The following is a 22,966-nucleotide window of genomic DNA, read 5'->3' as shown; positions in this document are numbered from 1 at the left end:
AGGAGCCAGACAGACCTGGCTTCTCTAGTAATTAGCTGTGTGACGATGGGCAAGTTACCTTTCTGAGCCTCAGTCTTGCCATCTGACCAATGGGGATAATAATACCTGCCTCATAGAGTTATGACTAAATAAATTACTGTAAGTAAAGCACTTAATAAGGCCTCTGGGGTTCAATAAAAATGGTAGGCATTATTATTTTTATGGTGTACTTAGAGAGGCATGAGCAGCTGTGGTATGCACAGACCAGAAATAAGTACCCTTCAGAAAAAGCCTTCTGAATTGAAATAACCAATGGGTTAAAATTTTCCCATACTGTATTTTTTTTCTGCCCAAAACTTACAGTTAATAGGCACTCAATACATATTTGCCCAAACAAAGTGGGTGTTGCTTGGGGTCACAGGGTCTATAAAGATGCTCTCGGCTTCCTGCGAATACCCGGGAAAAGGACCCAAGTCTGTCTCACATCCAGAGAGAGGCACCGCAGGTCATTCTGGAAGCTGGCTCAGATGAAGGGGAAAACGCTCTCACCCGAACACGACGGCGCAGAGCCTTACAAACACTGTTAAAGTTTCATGAGTCAGTGAGCATTATCTTTTCTTCCCATGTTTTTATTGGGCCATAAATCCAGTTCAATTTATATCCTTCTAGGATTACTGTGTTCTAATCAAGTCCAGAGTGCCACTTATTTCTAGGTTATCTGGACTGCATGTCACCCAAGTCCATTTGGACAATACTGTTCAGGCTACTCATGTGTTTTAGCAGCTAATAATTAGATTTGTTCAACTAGATACATTAAAAAAAGATCATATTCCCCTAAATAACCCAAACCACCCCAGTTTTATAGGAACCAAGTGCATGAAAATCATAACGTGTGGGTGGTGGTGGTGGTAGTTCCAACTTCATAGCTTATTCCGCCTTTAGAAAATCCAACTCAAGTGATTTTACACTGTAAATAGGTCAAAATTCTGATTATCTGACTAAAATAGAGAAACCCTTTTACAGGGCTAACTTCAAAGTGCTTTTGTTTTCTATTCTCAAGAATAAAAAGGCTCTGCATTTTTTAAGAACACTTGCTAAAAATGCTGTTTTCAAGCATACTATATAAATTAATTTTCTACCTTTTCCCAATAACTCTTGATCCAGAATTGGCAATCACCCATATCCCTTTCTAAAATATTCAAAATTTCTTTTTATGCACACAATACATTTTCATCCTCCCTTCCCTAAGGGGCCATATATGCTATATGTATGTATGTGTATATATGTAAACGTTGTGTGTATACACACACACTTTAACAACAGTAGCAAACACAAGGCTTTTCCTGTGTGGGGGGGTACTATTCTCAGTGCTTTATATTTATTAACTCATTGAATCCTAACAGCAAATATTTGAGGTAGAAACCATTATCCCCATTTTAAAGGTGAAGGAAGGGAGGCAGAGAAATTAGGTAATGTGATCCAGTTCACAGAGCTGGGAGGGACTGAGCCAGGACCATACCCCGGGTATGGCCCTGGGCTGAAAGGCTTGAAATCTGGCTCTCCGTGGTAACTCTGCCACCTTGGTTAAGTCACTTAGTTCTCTGGAGCTCACCTTCCCTCATCAGTAAAATGGACATGTTGGACTACATGATCTCTAAGCCCTTTAGGGTTGTATGTTCTGCAGGTTTTGACATCTATTTCTACCTTGGTCTGGGGAGCAGTAGAGTTGTAGACTTCCATCCCCTATTCCCCTGATGCTGCTCTGCCTGGATTCAGAGATCTTTGGTGCTAAATGCAACTGTACTTGTCATTCTTAATCTTGCTTAATATCTGAGCATACCCGCCGCCCCCTGGGGATCAGGGACACCTCGCTCCCCAGGGCCTGCCCAATCCTCCCGCTGTCCCTCTCCCACTCAGGGCCTGGGCTTCTCCTCCCCCTTCTCCTCTGTTCCCAGGCTCTCTCTCAGCCCTGACTGCTCTATCTCTATGCTCTCTCTGAGTGATACCACCCACATCTAGGGCTTCAAGTATTTTGTAATTTGCTGCTGATAGATTTACATTTCAGTCCTACTCCTCACTCCAGACCCATCTATTCAACTGCCAATGAAATACCTGGACCTGGAAGAGAGAAGTATTCATGACAAAGTCATCACTTTACACACACCAGCTTTTCCTACTGAATTGATGCGTCTCAGTGTCTCTCTTCACCCAATTCCCAAGGAACCCTCTTCTGGCCCCTCCATATCTATCTCACTCTCTCTTATTCTGCCTCTTTTGCTCCATCCAGACCCTCATCTACTGCTCATCTGAGTTTCCATAATTATCTTTCCTCCATCTTGACCACCACTGGTCAATAGCCCACTGTGGCCAAAGGATCTTTATAAGTTAAGATCAGATCAAGGCAGTGTCTCCACTTACAACACTTAAATGGCATTCCTGACAAAATATAAGAACATTCTCAGTTTTTCCTCCAGCCCTATCTTCTCCCTCTGTCCACCTCCCGCCCACCTACCCTGAACTTCTTGAAGTTTCCCAGAAGGTCTGTGCATTGGCCCTCCGGGCTGCTCTTTCTGGGGCAACAGCCATCACACAACACTCAACCAGGTGACTCCTACTCTTCAGACTGTTACTCTTCATCTCGAGGACACCTCCTCCACCCTCTCTTTGTGGGGGTCATGCTCCCTCCTGTATGTGCCCATGCTCCTATGAGAATCCCTAGAATCGCAGATTATCATAGTGGGCAGAGTTTTCCTCCTGCAGGTAAGTTCCTTGAGGCAGGATCGTACCTTTTTGGCCCTGAATCATCTAGCTCAATGCCTGGCAAGTGGTAGATGCAATAAATGAATGCTACTGAATGAGTACATATGTAGGACAATCCACAATCTCATAGAGACCTATCTGTGGATCACTAGAAGAACCCAGCTTAAAATAATCACACTGAGTAAAGGTATTTCCAGTATCAACATGCTGTGCTTTCTCATTTAAAAATTTTATCTTATTTTCTATTTTCTAGGTGAACAACAGATGAGGGTCTAAATCAGTGGTTTCCAACCTTTTCTTGGCCGTGCCCCACCTAAGCATCTCTAATATCTTGATGCCCCCCTGTGACATATAATTCTTATTATTCAAAAAGTGAACTCCTATTCATGTGATGGAAGCCTAAAAGGCCATTAACTTGGTCTAAACAAGCTTCCAAAGAACATGGCTTCCATGAAAGAGAAAAATAAAAGGACAAAAGGACAGCTGAAATACTGAGGAAGAAGTCACTAAGAAATTGTTAAAAAATAATAATAATAATATAAATTGATAGGAAAATTGGCAAAGTTTCAAAACATATAATAGAGAACTGAAATACATAAATATGTCACAACATATATTTATATACTGTATATGCCCCTAGAACCATAAGAAATGCAAAAAATTCACTGTTAATAACTCATTCTCGAATTGCTCCCCTTAAAAATCAAAATGTCCCCCCTATGGGGCGTGTGCCCCACGGTGGGAACCACTGGTCTAAATGGAAGAAGTGAAAGTGGGAATGAACATTTTATTTTTTATTGAAATATAAAGTCCTATTTCCCAAGCAGAGTATCAATTTCCAAAGCATTTACACCCCTCTCCACTCCTTATGGCATGTAACACATTTAATTAATATCATCATTACATCCATATATAGTATTTTGCATATTGCCTAGCGGCTAAGAGCAAAGGCTTTGAAACCAAACTAATTAGTCCTAAATCCTGACTCTACCACTTACTGGCTATATGATCTTGAGTACTTAACTTTCCTTGCTTCAATTTTCCATCTGTAAAATGGGGATTACATATGAAACTACTTCACATCATTATTGTTAGGACTAGAATTTAAACAGTGCTTGACAATAGCAAATGCTCAATAAAAGTTAGCTATTATCAATCATTTTTATCTCCTCTAGTAGACCGTGAGCTCCTGAAGAACAAGGACAGCAGAGGTATTCATTTTGAAGGCCTTATCTCCCAGCGCCTTGCACACAATAACATCCTGGCCTAATGTTTGCTGAACAGGTGAATATAATGAACTGTTCATAGCAAAAGTATGTACATTATTAAGTATGATGACTAGTACAGACCGAATTGCTCCAATAATTTGGAGGCCTGTGGAGAACAGAGACTATACTTTGTAGAACATTAGCAGTTCACCCTGCTCCTGGAGGTCTGGAAGCTCACTTAACCTCCTAGGAATACACAAGGCTCACAGTCACATGGTCAGGGTAGCTGTGTGACTTAGGGACGCAGGTGGGACTGAAGAGCTGGGCTGACTGAGGCTCCCTTCCCATTAGCATGGCCTGGGGCAAGAAGTTTCTCCTTTGGAGTCTGCTTAATTTCCTCTTCCAATGAACAGAAGGTTGGACTCTGATTTCTAAGGACTGCCCCCCCTCCCCCCCCCAGCCACTTGGGGAGTCTCTAAAATGAGCAGATAAAAAACTAGGCCAAGAAAGGTGCTACTGGAGTAAAAAATAAAAATGAAATATCAAAGGCAACACAGGAGCTGTCACATCACTGTACTACAAGGGGTTGCTGTGAGGGAACTGGCCACTTGAACTGACAAAAAGCAAAGTGTTTTGAAACATGTTCAAAATGAAATGATCTGAGCTTCTAAAACCAAAAGAACAAAAACAATGATGGGTATAGACTCCAATTAATTTGTCATCAGCCTACAAACTCCTTGAGGACCATGACTATGCCTTGTTGAGTGGCAGCATATGGCAAAGCTGCTGGCCAAAAATGCATTTCTTCTTGATCTTTCATCTACTCACATGGCTAACCTCTATTTCCCAGGCTCCCTTGCAGGTAAAAGTGGCCAAAGAACTAGCCCTCATGTAAAGGATGGAAGGAGAAGTGATGGGTGTCATTTCCAGACCAAGGTAATTAAAAAGTGGGTGCACCCCCTCCACCCCCTGTTTTGTTTTCTGCCAGCTGAAAGCAGGTTACAATGGAGCACTATGAGACGGTAGAACATGGGTCCCAGAATCAACACCTGGAAGAAAGCCACCCACCGACCACAAACACCCATTTTGGACTATCACATGAAGAATAGTAAATATCTATTGCTTTTGAGCCATTATATTTTTGCAGGTCTACTTGTTACAGCTACTAAAATTAGCCTAATTAATCCAGATGCCTAGCACATATCAAAGACCCAACTCACATTTGTTGAGAAAAGATAAATAAGACCAGGTCCCTTCTCTCAACTAATGAGGGAAACAGACACATGCCAAACATAATGTCTGCTGCTGAAGCTTGAAAACAAAATTGGAAGCATGGTGTGTTTTGGAGGAGAAAGGATGGAGAAAGCTTCACAGAGGAGATGACTTTTGAACTGGGCCCTAAAGGTGAAATGGTACCCAAGCAAATCAGATGGGGTTGGAGATTCCATACCCAGAAGAAGGCACAGAGTAAAGGCGCAGAAAGCTGAGGGTAGATTTGTTCACATTCAACCTTATCATTAAGTCTAACTTGGTCAGCAGAATGCCTATTTCCTGTGCACTGACTTTCCTTCTTGGGTCTGGCATCAAACAAACAACTCTTTGTTTTTCTAGTACACTCATTAACCCTATTGCTTTTTTTTTTTTAATATAAAAAGTTCCACAGTGAATGTCCTTAGAAAATGCAGAAATAAATGTTTAAGATTAATCTTAACCTTTTTCTAATAAAATTCTTGAAGAGCAAACTTGAGGTAGTTCTATTACTTATAACAGTTTAAGAATCACGCTCGTAGGAATCATTGGTTTCAACCTACGTTTTGACGTTATCAATTGAGCATGTAATAGTTACTGGCTTACAAAATGTAACACTAAGCCCCCAGATTTACACTAACATTTCCTCTTTAATAGGAACATCACGCAGATGGTTCAAAGTTCAGTCAAAAGATTCTCTACATCCTTTGCTCATAGCTAAGTGCCTCCAAAACCTTGAGAGAGTAACAAACCACTTCCTCCAAAAGTCTGTGAATCCCTTCCTCACAGTACCCATGGGGCAGAGATCAGGAGAAAGAGAGCAGAAGGGTGGAAAGTATTGCAGTCACTCGGGTGGAGAGGAAGGATGTGGGCCTCTGAAGGCTACCCTGAGATAAGAAAGAGACAGTGTCTCGTGGTCTCCCCAATACCAATTTAATGCTGTTATCAATGCCCCAAGAACTTGTTTTACTATAAGGGCAAAGGGAAAAACACTGGGAAGACAAGATTTCATTTCCAAAGACTTCAGTTTCAGCACTCTGAAGACTGGAGAAGCAGCAGCAAGTCAGGCTGCTCTCCTCATATCAAACACCAATTTAATTCTCTGACTCAGAAACAAAATTTTCTGCCCCCACATTAATTTATCCCACTCCAGCTCTTAGCACCAAAAGAGAGGGGGTTAAAACGGGTAGGGAGGGCTACCTTGAAAGTAAAATAACTCTTAAGATGGCTGGAATCATTTCCCCCTTGAATCTAAGAAATAACTGCAGCTGCCAGTCAACACTGCCAGTCCAGGATTACTGCAAAATGCTAGCACCTGCTACCCTGCATCTGGGGCCATTTATTTTTCTTCTTCTTCTTCTTTTTTTTTTTTGTAAATGTGGCAGGAAAGACTGCTTTATCTGAGAGAAAGGGAAGCCCCAAGCAAGAGAAGGAAGAAGCATTGCGCCCATCCTTGGGTACTTTGTGCGTCTCTTCTCTGGGCACTGAAAGAGCTCTTTGTGTCACACACACACACACACACACACACACACACACACACACACACGGAGCGTCTGTGTGATTTATTGGGGGAGGAGGGACAAGAAGGGTGACTTTATTATCCCTCTTCTCACTGAGTCCCAGCAAATCTCCGCCTGGGCCCAAGAAGCTCTGTGGCCTCTTTCTGGCCCAGTCCCCTCCGCCTGTGGCCGCAGAGATAAGAGAGGGGAGGTGACCAAATAAAAACAATCATCGACCTAGGGAAGTAGATAGGAAATCCAGCGACCAGGGAAGGGGGGAGGAAGGAGCTTGGGGGAGCAAGAGTGGGGAGCAGAGGAAGAGGAGCGAAGGCTCCAGCACTGGGGACGGGGAAAGGACGGGTGGGTGGCGGCACAGGAAGAGTGAAGGGGAGGATGGGGGAAGTGCAAGGGAGGTGCCAGAAACAGGCAGGAGGATGCGCTGGGGAAGGCGCCGGCCCTCGAAGGAGGAGGCCGAAAGGTGGAGGAGTGGGGCAGGGGTGGGGTGGAGAGGGAAGCAGCACGGGGCATCAATTATTAAGTGATTACATCATCCCTGACATTAAAACAACACACAGCCCGGGTCCCCGCGGGGGGCCCCGAAAGGAGGGCGGGGGCGGAGTCTGGGCCAGCCTCGCCTCTCAGCCGATTCCCATTCTCACCCGGCTCCCGCTCGCGGACGGGAAAATGGGCCCCCATTCCTGCGCTACCTCGGCGCAGCACCCGCCTCGCGCTCGGCAGCGGGAGGACTGAGAGCGGGGCCACCTCCCCGAGCCCCGCAGGGCGCGCAGGACCCGGAGACCTTAGCGCCGGGCCCCACCGCGGGGGCAGCGCTGCGCGGGGCGCCGGCGGCCGGGTCCCCGGAGCATCCCCGCGGCCTCGCCGCGCATCCCCGGACGCTTACCTGTGCGGCACTCAGGCTCCGGAGCCCATTCACATGGTCCTCTCCCCGCCCTCCTCCCGTGCGGCCGAGGCGGCTCCTGAGGATCCGGTGGCTGCGGCGGGCTCGGGAGCCGGTGGGCCTGCCGCGGGCGCTGAGGGGGCGGCGCCGGGTATCCCCGGCCCGGAGGCCGGATCCTCTGCAGGCGCGGCCGGCGGCCGCCGGGTGGTGCGGTGCAGGCGGCGGCTTTGTGTGCGCCCGGGGAGCCCTCGGGGCGCGGGGGGAAGCGCCGCGCGCCCGGACGGCGAAGGACGCGCGGCTCCGAGGGCAGCTTCGCTTCCGTTCCCGCGGACGGCCGGCGGGCGGGTCTCGACGATCTTCGGCTCCCGACGACCCCTCCTCCTCACCCGCGGCAGCCCCCTCCCCGCCGGCTCAGCTCTGACAGATGGCGCGACTGCAACGACGCGCCGCCGCTGCTGCGGCTGCTCCCAGCTACTCGCGCTGGATGCTCCTGCCCCTCCAGCCTCAGCCCTGGGAGAAGGGGGCGGGACACACCCTAAGAGTGGCAGGCAGCGCTACCCTATCCACGGGCCCCTCGGGAGCTTCGCGCGGCGCCCATTGGTGTTTGGGGCGGGGGCGGTACTGAAGTGGGTGGGGCCACCGAGTGGGTTGAGCGTTGCTGTGGCAGCCGGCATCCTGGCTCACTGAGTGTTTGGAGAGACGCGAGGTTGGAGTTGTGTGTGTGTGTTCTTAAGGGTTGTGTGGACTTGTGAGGTACTGAGTTAGGGCGGGAGAAGGAGGGGCGAGAGTGAGCTGCAGCTTCTGCTTTGCGGAAGGTTGCAGCTGTCACTGCAGAAAGACATCTGCCATTCTCTCAAACCAGGGGACTGTCTGAGAAAGGGCTATCTTGCCTTTCTGGTGTCTTTTTATTTGCAAGGTGGAAGGATAAATTGGGGAAGTATTAGGGTGGTGAAAGTGTTTTCTCTGATCAAACTGAAGCATACAGAACAAGGTGGAATCTCATCACAGAACCCTGAAAAGGCGAAGAGAACCTTGGAAACGCACAATTAATATTATTAATAACAAGAACGAGGAGGGGGAAATTAGGATTAATTTATTAGTCTCCTATTTTCGTGGACACACACACACACATATATATTTATTTTCAAGCAAAAAGTCTGGAGGAATTATTACTGAAATGGGGGGAGAAGGCGGAGAAGACAGGTGTTGATTAAGGAATCTGCAACATTGAGTGGAGATTTGTTTGTATATATTTTTTCCAAATCATGTTTAATTGCAGCCATTGGTTGTCTTTGGCTTCTCATATCTTCTTATGTTTTTTCCCTTCACTGAATTTGAGCTTTGGCTCAGATTTTCCTTGATGGAATAATAGCCAGTTTTGCATACATTTGGGAGTGCATCAGTCTTTATTTCCTATCCAGCTTTTCTATGGCAGGATGTAACTTCACACAAAGAAACGCTTTGGCTTCCTGATTTTCTTCATAGGTAATTCCTGTTTACTGAAAGTTCTGCTTTAAGGCATGCTCAGATTCATTCTCAATGATTTTGGCCAGAACCCATCTCTCCCCCCCGCCGCCCCATAAAATCTAATGTCCTGAGAAATATAAGTGAATTGGCTTCTGTCTGTGCTCAAAATCTGTAACACTGCCTTTCCTGCCCACTAATTTTTAACTGTAGCTTAAAAATATCAGTCACTTTTGCTGAGTCTTTTTTTGTACACAGTACTTTTTAAAAAAGTCGCTAATATATTAAAGGATCCCTATTTTATGGATGAGGAAACTGAGGACAAGAGAAGTTAGTAATGAAACTCCAGGTGATAGCATAGGGTAGTTACTGTGTTTTGTTTTCTCCTTCAATAAAATGATAAATGAAATTATGTGTCTGGTAATTCATTCCATAGTCCCAGGAATTGGAACCACAACCAGGACTAGCAGATTCCCACAGAAGAGAATTGTTTAACTAAAAATAAAAGACTCCTCTTTTTCAGTACTAGCCTGCCATGGCTAGCCTAGTTTTTGTGGTTTTTTTTATTCAATTGTCTAGAGCAGTGGTCGGCAAACTCATTAGTTAACAGAGCCCAATATCAACAGTTCAACGATTGAAATTTCTTTTGAGAGCCAAAATTTTTATAAACTTAACTTCTTCTAATGCCACTTCTTCAAAATAGACTCGCCCAGGCTGTGGTATTTTGTGGAAGAGCCACACTCAAGGGGCCAAAGAGCTGCATGTGGCTCGCGAGCCGCAGTTTGCCGACCACGGGTCTAGAACAATGGTTCTCAAACCTTAGTGTGTATCAGAATTACCACATGGGACTTGTTAAAACACAGATTGGTGGGTCCCACCTCCAGAGGGTCTGATTCCGTAGGTTTGGAATGGGGCTCAAGAATTTGCACTTCTAACAGTTCCCTGGTGATGGTGGTGCTGCTGGTCTGGGTACCACACCTTGAGAACCACTGGTCTAGGACCAGGCTGTCCAATGTGGTAGCCAGTGGCCACACGTGGTTATTAAGCATTTGACATGTGCTTGAGTATTTGTATAGCTTATATTGAGATGTGCTGTAAACATAATAGATATATGGGTTTCCGAGATTTACTAGAAGCATGAAAAGAAAACATCTAAATTTTATATTGATTAGATGCTAAGAAGATAATAGTCGGACTATAATATGCTAGATAAAATATATTACGAAAGTTAATTCACCTATTTCTTTTAAATTTTAATGAAGCTACTAGAGAATTTAAATTAGCATATGTGGCTCACATTATGTTTCTATGGGTAGCATGGTCTAGAGTAGTTTTTTTTTTTCTCCCATAGAAACGTAGGTTTATTTCGAAAATAACAAGAGCAATGATAAAATTAATGTTTTCTTCATGACACTTGGCATCTCTTCTCTGCTACTATCTTTCCGACTTCAGGAGAAATCTTGATCGCAGTGATTACTTTCAAAACTGACTCAAGGTGAATGTCACTAATTCTGGATCTGATAGGAGACTTATTTCCTTTCATAATTGTAAATAACTGCTCACACAGATAAGTACTTCCAAACATGGAAATAATTTCATATGCGAATTTTCGAGTATTTTCAAAACTGGAGGTAAATATTTGTAAAATTCAGGCACCCCAACCTCACTGGATTTTGCCTTCAAATCTGAATCACACTGGATCTCAATTACCTCCGTTATCATTTGGTTAGGTACTGAGATTTTACATTTTTGGAAGACAAGTTTTCTTTGTTTTCTTCGATTTTTTCAATAAATATAGAATCAGTACCTAATCAAATGCAAATAGGATAGTTTTTGATTCCAGCTCCACAGTGCAACTGTTGAGAGCACTTAATGAGGCAAATCACATGTTCACATACGCAACATGGGGAAATAGTAAAACGGAGCTCACACGGCTTTTGTAAAGATTAAATGGACATGAAAGCTGTTAGTGCGTACTTCCTCCTTTTTAAAGATAAACTGTCAGGTATTCTCAGAAAACCACCCTTAAGATATACACCTCCTTGGAATTCTTGCCTTGGGCCAGGAGGAGTTGACCCTGGGAAATCTCATGTGGGAAGGGAAGGACCCTTCATATTCCCCACCCCAGTGTAAGCTTGGGAGGAGGTAGGGGTAGATGGTGTTAAAACTGCCTTTGGGAGAGGCCCAGCAGAGTGTCTGAAGCTGGGATTCTGGTGCTGCTTTCATACCTGCTCTTTCTTATTAAATTTTGTCCAAACTGGGTAGTTGCCTCTCTTGGGCCACAGCAGAGACCACTTGTTGTGTGGCTCTCCAGCTTTCTTCCCATTTAAAAAGGTGGAGACTGAGATGAATAGACTTAATAGTGTTATTATGAACATGGTTTTAGAGAACTGGACCTCTGCTGGTGGGTGCTCTCAACATGCGAGTGTCCATACTAGGCAAGCTGGGCCTGTCAGGAAGGATTGGACCTACAGAACAAGAAGCCTGTATCCCAACCAGACCACAGGGAAAGTAGGAAAGGGGGTGGTGATTGAAGATGGGCATCTTTGATTATTTGCCTGACTCCCCAGGGAAGGCCTGGTTTATTACCTGATATGATTTAAATGTCAGGAAATGAAGCTTAGTCAACTTTGAGGGTATACATAGAAATACTACTTAATTTCACGAAGTAGTTATCTTCCAACAGATCTCTTACAGGAATCATTGTGGGATTCTAACAAAGGAGGCTTTCTTCTCATACCATGGCCTGTTCCTTTCCTTTACTCTAACTAGTTGTACCTCCCACTCTGACCCTTTCTTGATTACCCACTCTTATCTACTTCCTGGTTCCACTCTACGCAGCGATGGTGCTTGAGACTCAACCAGTGTGGCTGAGACATAAGAAAGCCCCACCCCTGTGCAGATAATTTGACCAGAGGCCTTCAGAGTCTCCTCTTTGGAGGCCTAGGTTGGCAAGGCCTGATTTTATTTGAGTGAGGTGAGCCTGATTTGCCACCTCTGGCGAGATACTCAAGAGCCACATAGTAAGGCAGTGAGGCCAATAGGTGCTGTGTGTGTGTGTGTGTGTGTGTGTGTGTGTGTGCGCGCACGCGTCCTTGGTGATCAGATCTCAAAGTCTATTGTAGCTCTAAAGAAAAAACAAAGGTAATGTTTCAGCTTTCAAATTATTTTAGGGATCTACACCTGTATGAGACATGGATTTTATAACATTATCTTACTACTTTTTTTTTTAAGTTTTTAAAAAAATATGTATATTTTTTATTTCAGAGAGGAAGGGAGAGAAATAGAGAGATAGAAACATCAATGATGAGAGGGAATCATTGATTGGCTGCCTCCTGCATGTCCCCTACTGGGGAGGGGCAAGGGGGGATCGAGGCTAGGGCATTTTACCACTTTTAAGAATTCAAATATCCTGTCAGGTTGTCAAGGGGGAAAATATACAGAAGGAAGAGAAAATTATTGGTTACAAGCATTAGAAACTAACTATGTCTAATTTAAGCAGGATAGGGATTTTTTTTATCAGGATATTAGTGGTTTATAGAATCAATGGGAAAACCTAAGGCCCAGGCTCAGAAAATGAGCAGGCTCAGATACAGCCAGAGACGTATCTGAGGAGTGATTAGGACGCTCTGTGAAGACCTCACTGCCAGGGGCTTCTGCCACTACTGGAGGTGAATTCTAAGCTATCTCTTCATCCTCCTCTCCTTTGCTATAGCTGTCAGCTGGGGGGGGGGGGGGGGGGGGTGGAGGAATGGTGAGACCTTGTCCCCAACCAACTCAGGTAATAGGATTCTTCCCAAAATAGGAGGAGAGGTTGGATGCTGGGCGGGGCCAGAATTTTAAAAATGACTAATGCCCCCCTGCAATTGTTCACCCATACCTCTGCAAACGCCGATGTTCCATGATTGTCACCACTCATTTAACAGGAATTTCTTCCTTTCCAAAAATGACTCTGTTCCCCACAAGAGTATGACATGCTAGGTCCCACAGCAAGGTACGCAATATCTACTTGAACGTGTCTCACATGAGTGACCTTTTAACTTTCATTTAATTCAGCATTTCCCATGGGAGAGTTGATTCTCTTTGACAGAGAAGGATTTATGATGGTTTTATAGAGATCTGAAGCTCCTGAGGAATAGGAAGATGGATGAAATTTTTACCCTTGTTCCTTCCTACCTTGAGAGCCAGCATAAAAGGCTCGGCTAGTCTTGGCCTTTTCCTGTGTGTTATCATCCTTCAGGTACAAGAACTCTTAGAGTGGCTTCCCAGCTCGCAGTGATTCCTGGTTTTGGAATCGCTCCCAAGGCCCAGGGGTGAGTGTCTGGAGGCCACGTCTACATGGAGTGACCCTCTAACACCCCAAGCTAGCCATAGCCATGTGATCAGGGGGAGACAATTACTCCAGAATGAGCCAAGTATTATTTACTAAGAATATGAAAATTTGATCAGAGATATACAGACCTGGGTGTATTCGTTAGGAAAAACCAACTGCTATAAACAAAAGAACCTTCAAATCTCTGTGGCTTTACACAACAGAGATTTACTTTTCTCTCAGGTAGTAGTCCAATTGGGTTTTTGTTGGGGAACTTTTGACAAAATGATTGAGGGACACAGGCCACAGGCTCCCTTCAACCAGGATTTTGCTGGATTGTTTTCATACCATTGGGAAATGAGAGAGAGAGAGAGAGAGAGAGAGAGAGAGAGAGAGAGAGAGAGAGAGAGAGAATTGTGAAGCTAGACCTAAAACTGAAATATATCATCATTTCTGCTCACATTCTGTTGGCCACAAATAGTCATATGGCCATGCCTACTCGTATATGCAAAGGAGCTGGAAATGTAGTCTCGCGGTGAGCGCACTAAATTGGCAGATGGTAAAACTGAGCAGTGCTCTGGGGAGACTATCCACAAAGCCCTGCTGCTGAGCCTCTTTCAGCATTTTGGTTTCTTACCTTCTTCTAACTTGGTTTAGTCGATTCCTTCTTGGACTCACTGAGGCAAAGGGATGTCCAGTAAGTATCCCTTGGCAAGTAGATGGGAATATCAAAGGTATTTGGTGGGCAGGACACTGGTAGTGTCCACCACATGTTAGTAAAAGAATGAGTTGGACCTATATATAAAAACTGCACATTTCTACTGAGAATCATGAATAAAAATTCAAATGGAAAGATGGATTATATTCCTGAGAGGAAATACTTAATAACGTTAACATTCAATTTCCCTAAAATTAAACTGTAAAACGAATACAATTCCAATTAAAATTCTACTGGAGCTCCCCGCCCCCCACCTTTAAGTTTATCTGGAAAGAAAAAAATGAATGAGAATAGTTTCAAAAATTTAAAAATTTTCACGTAGTCAATACTATCCTTAAAAATCCATTAGCCCAGCTGGTGTGGCTCAATGGTTGAGCATTGACCCATGAACCAGGAGAACACAGTTTGATTCCCATTCAGGACACATGCTCCAGCTGTGGGCTCAATTTCCAGTAGGGGGTGTGCAGGAGGCAACTGAAATCAATAAAAAATATTTTAAAAAATCCTTTAAATAATGAAAGGTTACTGTCCTTATCTGATAATAAAATAGAGTGGTACTGGTGCAGGAATAGAAAGGCAAACAAAGGAAAAATTCTAAAGATTGCAAGAACACACCCAAACATTTATAAGCATTTAATATATACTACATGTGGCATTGCAAATCAGCCATAAATGAAAGTAATAATTATAAATATTATTGGGACAAGTTAAATGTGCAAAGGCCTTGGAATGGCAAAACATTTAGTGATTTCAATGAATGGAAAGGAGGCCAGTGTGGTAAGGGAGAGGGCAGAGAAAGTGGTACGGAATGAAGTGGAAGAGGTAGACATGGTTAAAGTCATGCAAAGCCTTCTACATCATGATAACTAGTTTGGACTTTACTAGAAAAATTACGGGACTCCAATGAAGGGCTTTAAGCAGAAAAATAACGTGATCAAATTTTCCACTTATGGAGCATGTCCTGTGATTACTTTATGAACAACAGACTAGAAGAATGTAAGAGAATAAACAGGATGACAAGCTGGGAAGTTATTGTGTTTATGTAGAGTAAGCTAGGTGATGTTGACATAGATTGAAGATTATAAAGGAGATAGAGAGGAACTAAGATATATTTTGGAAGGAGAAATAATAGGACTTGCTTATGAATGAGAAAGGAAAGAGCATAATAAATGACCGTCAGGTTTTTGACCTAAGTAGCTTTGAAAATGGTGGTGACATTTTCTACTACAGGGAGGACTGTTTACTTAAGAATATGTGTAATTTGAGATCCAAGTAGTAATGTTACCATCAGTTGAATGTCTGATTCTGGAGCTAGGCACAGGGGTAGGGAGTTGGGGAGTTTGGGCTACCAATATAAATGTGGTAATAAGTATATGTTGTAATTATATGGGAGGTGAGTGAGAGCACCTTGAGAGGAGTCTGGGGACTAGGCCACAAGAGAACAGAAGAGGAGAAGAGGAGACTGAGAAGGAAAAGGTAGAGAAACAGGAAGATGTGGTATCTCAGAAGGCAAGACAGCAGAGGGTTTTGAGGAGGAAGTGCTAAGTGGTGCCAAATATCACTAAAAGGTTTAGAGAAATGAGATCAGGAAAATGGTCTCAGCATTTGGTGAAGTGTAGGTTATTGATGATGGGTGGGAAGTGGGCTGAGAGGTGAGTGAACAGCAAGGTGGAGACCCAATGTCTAAGAAATGTGGCCCTGCAGAAGCACTGGAATCAGCAGCTCTCAAGGACAAAACACAAAGGTCCACAAACAAATCGAAAAGCATTTCAACTCAGTAGCAACCCATGAAAATAAATTAAAACAAAAAAGGCCAATCTTTTTAAAACTATCAAATTGGCAAAATACTAGGTATTTTCTAAGTTTGGTGGTGGGGAGGGGACAATGTATTCTTCCACACACTACTAAAGGGGTTGTAAATTCATATAAGATGTCTGGAAACTTAGCTTTGCATTAACCATTTTGACTCAGCAATTTCATTCCTAACAAGATATCGAAAGGAAATAATCAGGAAAGTGTGCAAAAATGAGGCTATCAATGTTTTTGTCACAGTGTAAGGCATATAAAATTGTGAAATATTGGAAACAATGGGAATATTTAACAATAAGAAATTAGTTAAATTGTAATAGATCTTTACAACTGCAGCTATTAAACATCTTTGTAGCTACTAAAAATTATGTTGTTGAAGATTGTGAAATAATATGAAGAGATAACAGTATATACTACAAAATATATCATAATGGGTCACATTTACTCGGTGCTTAGCATGTACCAGCACCATTCTTAGTGCTTTACATAAATTAACTCATTTACACCAAAACTATGAAATAGGTATTATTCTTCTTTTCATTTTATAAGTAAGGAAACCCAAGCTGAGATTGGTTAAAGAAACTTGCCCAAGGTTGTGTAGCTGGTAAGTAATGGAACCAGCACTCTGTTGCTGTTTTTCTAATATCCCATTTTTACTAACAACAATACCATATATTAATGAGATAATAAACCCATACAAAAATATTGCCATTGAGTATTTCTTGTGGTGGGACTATGAGTGATCTTTCTAATTTTTTGTATTTTTTTCTTGTCTATATTTTATAGATTTGCTACAAAAATGTATACTGCTTTAGTCATTTAAAGAAAAATAATTTCAGAGAATGAGCAAAGGACAGGGTTTTAACATCATGAATTGTGATATACCTTAATAGACAAATGGACCTGTGGTCTAATTTCTGCCAGAAAAAAAAAAGTGACCTTAATCATAATTGATCATAATTCCAAGTCATCTCTTTGGGTCAGGTTTTCCTGCCTCCTCACTGATGTAGTTAATAACCCCTGTCACTGGTTCATTCATTCATTTATCTAGTGCGGGTTATGCAGTTTATCTTAACTGTGTACCAAGAAAGACCATCAAAGGCAGACATTTTAGGTGGGAAGGGTCTCCTGAGAGTTCTTTACTAGGATAAGACACAAGCAGGAGTTGATTACTCCTGCTTTCAAAGTTTTTCCAAACTAAAATTGTTAAAAATAAGACTTTATGGCACGGAACTTCAGTGCCTCAACGACCTGTTGGTGTTTGTTTCAGAAGAAGTTCAAAATTATCTCCTTAAGATAATCTTGACCTCCCCGGAAGCAATTTCAGCCCATCTCTGAAGATGGTGGTGAGATGGGTAACTATTATATGGTTTTGTTTATATCGGAGGTCAAGTCCTATTTCTTGAAATGTAAAACAAGGCACCTCACCAAAGTGTTCACTCCCAGTGGGCGATAGTGTTAGGATGGATTTATGTTGTGTTTCTCTGGGTAGTAAATGGCTTCCAAGGCAAAAAAAGAGTCCTGGCTCCGCACTTCAGTCGCTGTGTGAACTTGGGAATGTTACTCAGCCTCTCTCAGTCGCACTTTCTCATTTATAAAATGGGGTTAAGAGCACTCACTTTCAAGAGTTATTGGGAAAACTAAATGAGGTAATGTAGACTAAACCCTTAGCATAGAGCCAGGAAAGATTTCATGATCTGTTAGGTAGGAGCTCAAAATATGTGTTTTTAATTATTTCAAAAATGTAGTCTGTTTGTTTATCTTGAAAAGCATAGTGATTTTTTGGTTTCTTATGCCTTATTTTATAAATAAGAAAACCAAGAACTTGTGAGGTCATTCGTTTTATTTTATTTTTTTTAAAGTTCATTTATTTTTGCTCAAGGTCATGTGGTGGCTTGGTTTTAACTCCTTTAGTAATTAGGAATGCTTTCAACTACAAATAATAGAAAACCTGATGAACAGTGGCTAAAGCAAATAGACTTATTGTTCTCATTTCAAGAAATCTAGAGATAGGCAGTTGCTGGCATTGGTTCATCAACTCATTGAGGTGAGAAATTCAGGAGCTTTTTATCCTTCCAACATCTTGGCTTTTCACCTGAAGACTTACGCAATAGCCTAAAGCTTCAAAACATTTGAAGGCCAGAAATGGTGGAGGATGGGTGGGGAATTAGCCTAGGGACAGCCAGGTAGAAAGCGACCTTCTACTCATACACCTTTAGCCTTTTATTAGGAGGAGACTCCCCAGCAAACTTCCCCTTACATATATACTCGGGTCTGGGGAGAGATGAACAGGTGATCTCTTTCTTTCCAATGATATACACTGAGTGGCCAGATTATTATGATCTCTGAATGCATAATAATCTGGCCACTCAGTGTATATTATTATGTGGCCAGATTATTATGATCTCTGAACGCATAATAATCTGGCCACTCAGTATATATCTTCCTATATAATAAAAGGTTAATATGCAAATTGTCCCCTCGACCAGGAGTTTGACCAGCAGGCAGGCCGGCCAACCGTCCATGTCCCCTCCCCCTGGCCAGGCTGCCCGGACCCCACCCATGCACGAATTCATGCACCGGGCCTCTAATATATATATACACTGAGTGGCCAGATTATTATGCATTCAGAGATCATAATAATCTGGCCACTCAGTGTATATCATTGGAAAGAAAGAGATCACCCGTTCATCTCTCCCCAGACCCGAGGCCAGAACTATGTTTCTTGATATCAAAGGCTCTCTGCCAATAGCTGAACACAATGAGGATCTGTTGGGAAAGCAACTATAGTGTCTGCCAGAGTTCCCCCCTATGGCACCGGAGCCACCTCACCATTTCCCCTGTCCCATGATATCTCTCTGCTCTGACACCTGTCTGTCCCCCAGTACAGCTTTCTAAGCTCTGTTATCCTGGCTATTTCCCATAGCATTTCTGACAGGAACTCTGCAGACAAGATTGCTGAGCCCCTATTCTAGACAAATCTGCTCACCAATATATAAAAAAATACTGTTATGTGTTTTTTATTGCCCCCAGAGTTCCAAACACCAAAAAAGCAAGTAAACCCTGAATGTTTGATGAGCGTTTTTGGTTTGCAGCCAAGCTCTTAAAATTTCAATACAACTTGAAGTTTATTGAAACGTGTATAATAGTCACACACATCCATAAAACGAATCCATCTTTGCAACCTTTAAAGGTTACATATTAAAAGCCCCCATATGCTGCCAAAGTCCACACTGGAAGACAGGAAAAATATACTTCTGGATGCAACTTATTATTTTTTTTTGAGACATCATTTATGCTTATTCTTCTTATAGATCAACTTTTAGTGTTTTCTTTGCTATGAATATATTCTTCATGAGTTCATAAGACAGAGACTAATTACTGAGGGCACTGCTATGGTTCAGTCAAACTATAGAATTCAACATTCCTGGGCAAGTGCAGTCAGAACTTAAGACAGGCCAGGTAATATATCTATAGGAAATACTTGGTTTAAAAAAAACCAAAACACTGAAAAATTCTTACTTTGCACAGGATTTGGCTATCTGAACATTCCAGAGTATGTGAAATTATTTTAGAAATAAGGTGATACAAATTGCTTTAGCAAATACTATGCCATATTTACTCCAACTAACAAAGCAACAAGGTTGGATCTTACAGTTCCTGGTAGAGACTTGTTAACAAAAAGCCATGCATGAATTTAATTATTAATTCACTTGGAATTTCTCTTCTCCTTATTTTCTATCTTACATGCCCACTATTGTAAGTTTTCCAGGATCATGATCTTGGAATTCTGCCTCATTTTCTGGTAAATCTTTAAAGACTCAGGATTGCTCTTTTTATTCTTTTGAAATCTATTAAGAGGGTTTCCTCTCTGCTAACCCCATGGTGTGTGTTCTTTCTTTCTTTGTGTTCTCACAGCTATTTCCACTGTGTCTTTCAACAAGCACAATGCAATGATGATGAGAGGGAAACTGGCTGAGAATTTTGAAGATTGGAAAATTGGGTCGATGCCAAAAAGTATGAGCCCGCCTGTCTCTCCCCCTCCCCCCGCCCCCGGAGGCCCCTGCCTTTGCTCATTTACTTGCTCAGGTCACTGAAGACTTGAAAGTCTGAGGCCAAAAAAAACATATGACAAAACATTATCTTTTGTCAATATAAGCAAACAAACACACAAGTGTGCACATTTTAAGCAGTATTGTAACTATTCAATATGATGAAAGAGAGCACTCTCAGCAGGTTCATGAAAAATATGTATGGAAATCATTCGGAGAATTTTTATATGTATTTTTATTGATTTCAGAGAGGAAGGGAAAGGGAGAGAGAGATAGAAACATCAATGATGAGAGAGAATCATTGATTGGCTTCCTCCTGCACGCCCCCTACTGGTAATCAAGCCCGCAACCCAGGCATGTGCCCTTGACCAGAATCAAACCTGGGACCCTCCAGTCTGCAGGCTGACGCTCTATCTACTGAGCCAAGCCAGCTAGGGGCATTCGGATAATGTTTAAAGAATTGTTATTTTAACCAAAACTCTGATTCTTCCTTATTTACTTTCTAGTTTGTGGTTCTTGCCATCTCAGGTCTATCCTCTCATCTCTAGAAAGGAGGATTTGGGTTTTCTATTTAACCTGATACTCAATCAAGGTAAGTCAGCAGCAGGATGCTCTCCGCATCTGAGGAGTAAGGGTCTCCTACTGGGAAAAGGACAGAGCTAGAGAGAAGCCCTAGGGGAAAGCAGAGAGAGACCTCAGTGTGGGCTTAACTTTCCAAAGTTGCTTGCCCCTTTTGGAGGAGCCAGAGGAGGATCAGAGGGTTGAAGTTTCCTCCAGCACTTCTAAAACCTACTGAGGGCTTTATCACTAACAAACCAAGACTACAATGCACAGTTGGTATGTACACTTCAGTTAATTCCGTGGAAAGGAAAAACAGGCCTACTTACTTGCAGATTTAGACAGAAGCCTAGGACTGTGGCCACATAGGGTCCAGGTGATCCTCACTCCCACCATCTTCCTTTCACATGAAATGTTATCATTTTTTTTGCTCCCAATAACTACTGTCGAGGGTTACCTCTGGGGAGAGGCATGGGGCAACAAAGGAGTGGAGGAACTTTTATCTTTTATTTTTTAAAATATATTTTATTGATTTTTTACAGAGAGGAAGGGAGAGGGATAGAGAATTAGAAACATCCATGAGAGAGAAACATCGATCAGCTGCCTCCTGCACACTCCCCACTGGGGATGTGCCCACAACCAAGGTACATGCCCTTGACCGAAATCGAACCCTGGACCCTTCAGTCCGCAGGCCGACGCTCTATCCACTGAGCCAAACCGGTCAGGGAGGAACTTTTATCTTTTGCTCAATATCCTCTGTGCTGTTGGAGCTTGTTATAAAGTTCGTATGTTATTTTTTAAAATAGTGATTCAACATTTAAGTTATTAAGATATTAAAGATGAGCTACTTTATTGTGGAACATAAAGATAAAGAGAAGTTAAAAAGGAATTAAAGAAATTCCTTTTTTTAGAGTCCTCCCCCCACCCAAGAATGAAATACCAGACCTGTCCATTCAGGTAGAAAGATGGACAATAGAATGGTGGTACTTAGAAGCAGGGGGATTTGAACTTTAACACAGTGCTACAAACATGGATGCACTGTATTGGGTTTCTTTCTTTTTCTGTTCTGAGGTTTCTCCATTTGCTTTTGATTAATGATATAGCCTTCCTACAGCCATACAGAGCTTTGAGCCTTGCTCTCTAGAAGCCCATTGTTTCACTGGTTTCCTGGAGCTTTCCTCCCACAGGATTGCATGCTTGATTGCAATTGGATTTCTCCTTTCTGTTCCAGTTCCTACATGTAAATTGAAAACTAAAAAGCCTGTGGGTTCAGATGCAGAAGGCTGGAAATAGATGTATCTTCTTCCATTTGGCACTAGGAATACAAATGCTGGCTTAGCACTGAGGAGGGAGAGAGGACAAAACGGAGAGAGGGAGGCATAATAGATAGAATTAATGGGCATGGTCTCATTTTATAATTAAACATAGGAAACTCTAATAGATATAGGGATATTTCTCATAGATAATACAGCAATACTACAATCATTTCTTAATTTCTACAACTAAAGTATTTCTTAAAAAGAAATGTAAATATAATTCTTTTGAAAATCATATAACAATTTATGGGCCCATGAGGAACTTCCCATTTAGAAGACACTAATTAGGAATGTATTTGTAAAACTCATTTTATTAGTTATCTCTTCCCTCTTATATGCCTCAGAATTTTTCATTCTACTCATTTTTCCTTCTTATCAAATAGACAACTTAATCTTAAAACAAAAAAAGAACCCTTTCCCCAAATGTTTCTTGCCCTGTCTCCTCCCTTTCACAGCTTACAGTCTAGTGATAGTGACTTTATTACATACTAGAGGCCCAGTGCATGAAATTCGTGCACTGGTAGGGTCCCTAGTGGCTGCTGCCTGCCGGCCGAGTACTCCTTCCCTTCCCCTGGCCGCCTGCCGCCGCTGGCCAGGGCCTCCCTCCCTTCCCGGGGCTGGCCCCGCCCCCTGGTCAAACTCCTGGATGAACTCCCGGTCAAGGGGACAATTTGCATACTACACTTTTATTGTATAGGATGTGCTAACGGTCACTAGGATGAGAAATCCAGCCCAGACCTTTCTTTTCAGTTGTAGACTCATAGAACCAACACCTGCTAGACATTTCTACTTGCATGACTCAGGCATTTAAAACTAAACATGCTTAAAATAGAATTGTTCCTCTTTCCATTCTTACCCAAACACTCTCTTTTTTAGAGGTCGGTGGCTGTCTACTCAGTCACCAACGGCAACTTGGGAGAAAATTTCTTGTCTCCTTCTTTTCCTTTAACCTTTGCATCCATTTGTCACCCAGGTCAGTTGTATCTTTATGAACATGGCTCATATTTGCCCTCAATGCTCTCCAATCCCAATGTGTCCACTATCACTTAAACCCTTATAATTTCTTGCCTCCTAACTCATCTTCCTGCCTCTATATCTATCCTCTTATTTCTTTACTATATGTTTCCCAAATATTTCTGAAATGC

The 22,966-nt window shown here is 42.5% G+C and overlaps 1 protein-coding gene across 4 annotated transcripts in view; it reads right to left on the bottom strand.

Annotated features, from left to right (window-relative positions):
- Window positions 1-8,095, bottom strand: part of FYN (FYN proto-oncogene, Src family tyrosine kinase) — a 207,267-nt gene extending 199,172 nt beyond the window's left edge. For all 4 annotated transcript variants that reach the window (XM_079779968.1, XM_079779967.1, XM_079779966.1 and 1 more), the window contains exon 1: window positions 7,596-8,095. The gene's annotated coding sequence lies outside the window, so the exon portion shown is untranslated. The remainder of the gene's footprint in view (window positions 1-7,595) is intronic.
- Between the last annotated feature and the right edge of the window lie 14,871 nt (window positions 8,096-22,966).

This window comes from Cnephaeus nilssonii (genome assembly GCF_951640355.1).
Source record: "Cnephaeus nilssonii genome assembly, chromosome: 9".
Classification (NCBI taxonomy): Eukaryota; Metazoa; Chordata; class Mammalia; order Chiroptera; family Vespertilionidae; genus Cnephaeus; species Cnephaeus nilssonii.
This window is presented reverse-complemented; position numbering and strand designations above follow the sequence as displayed.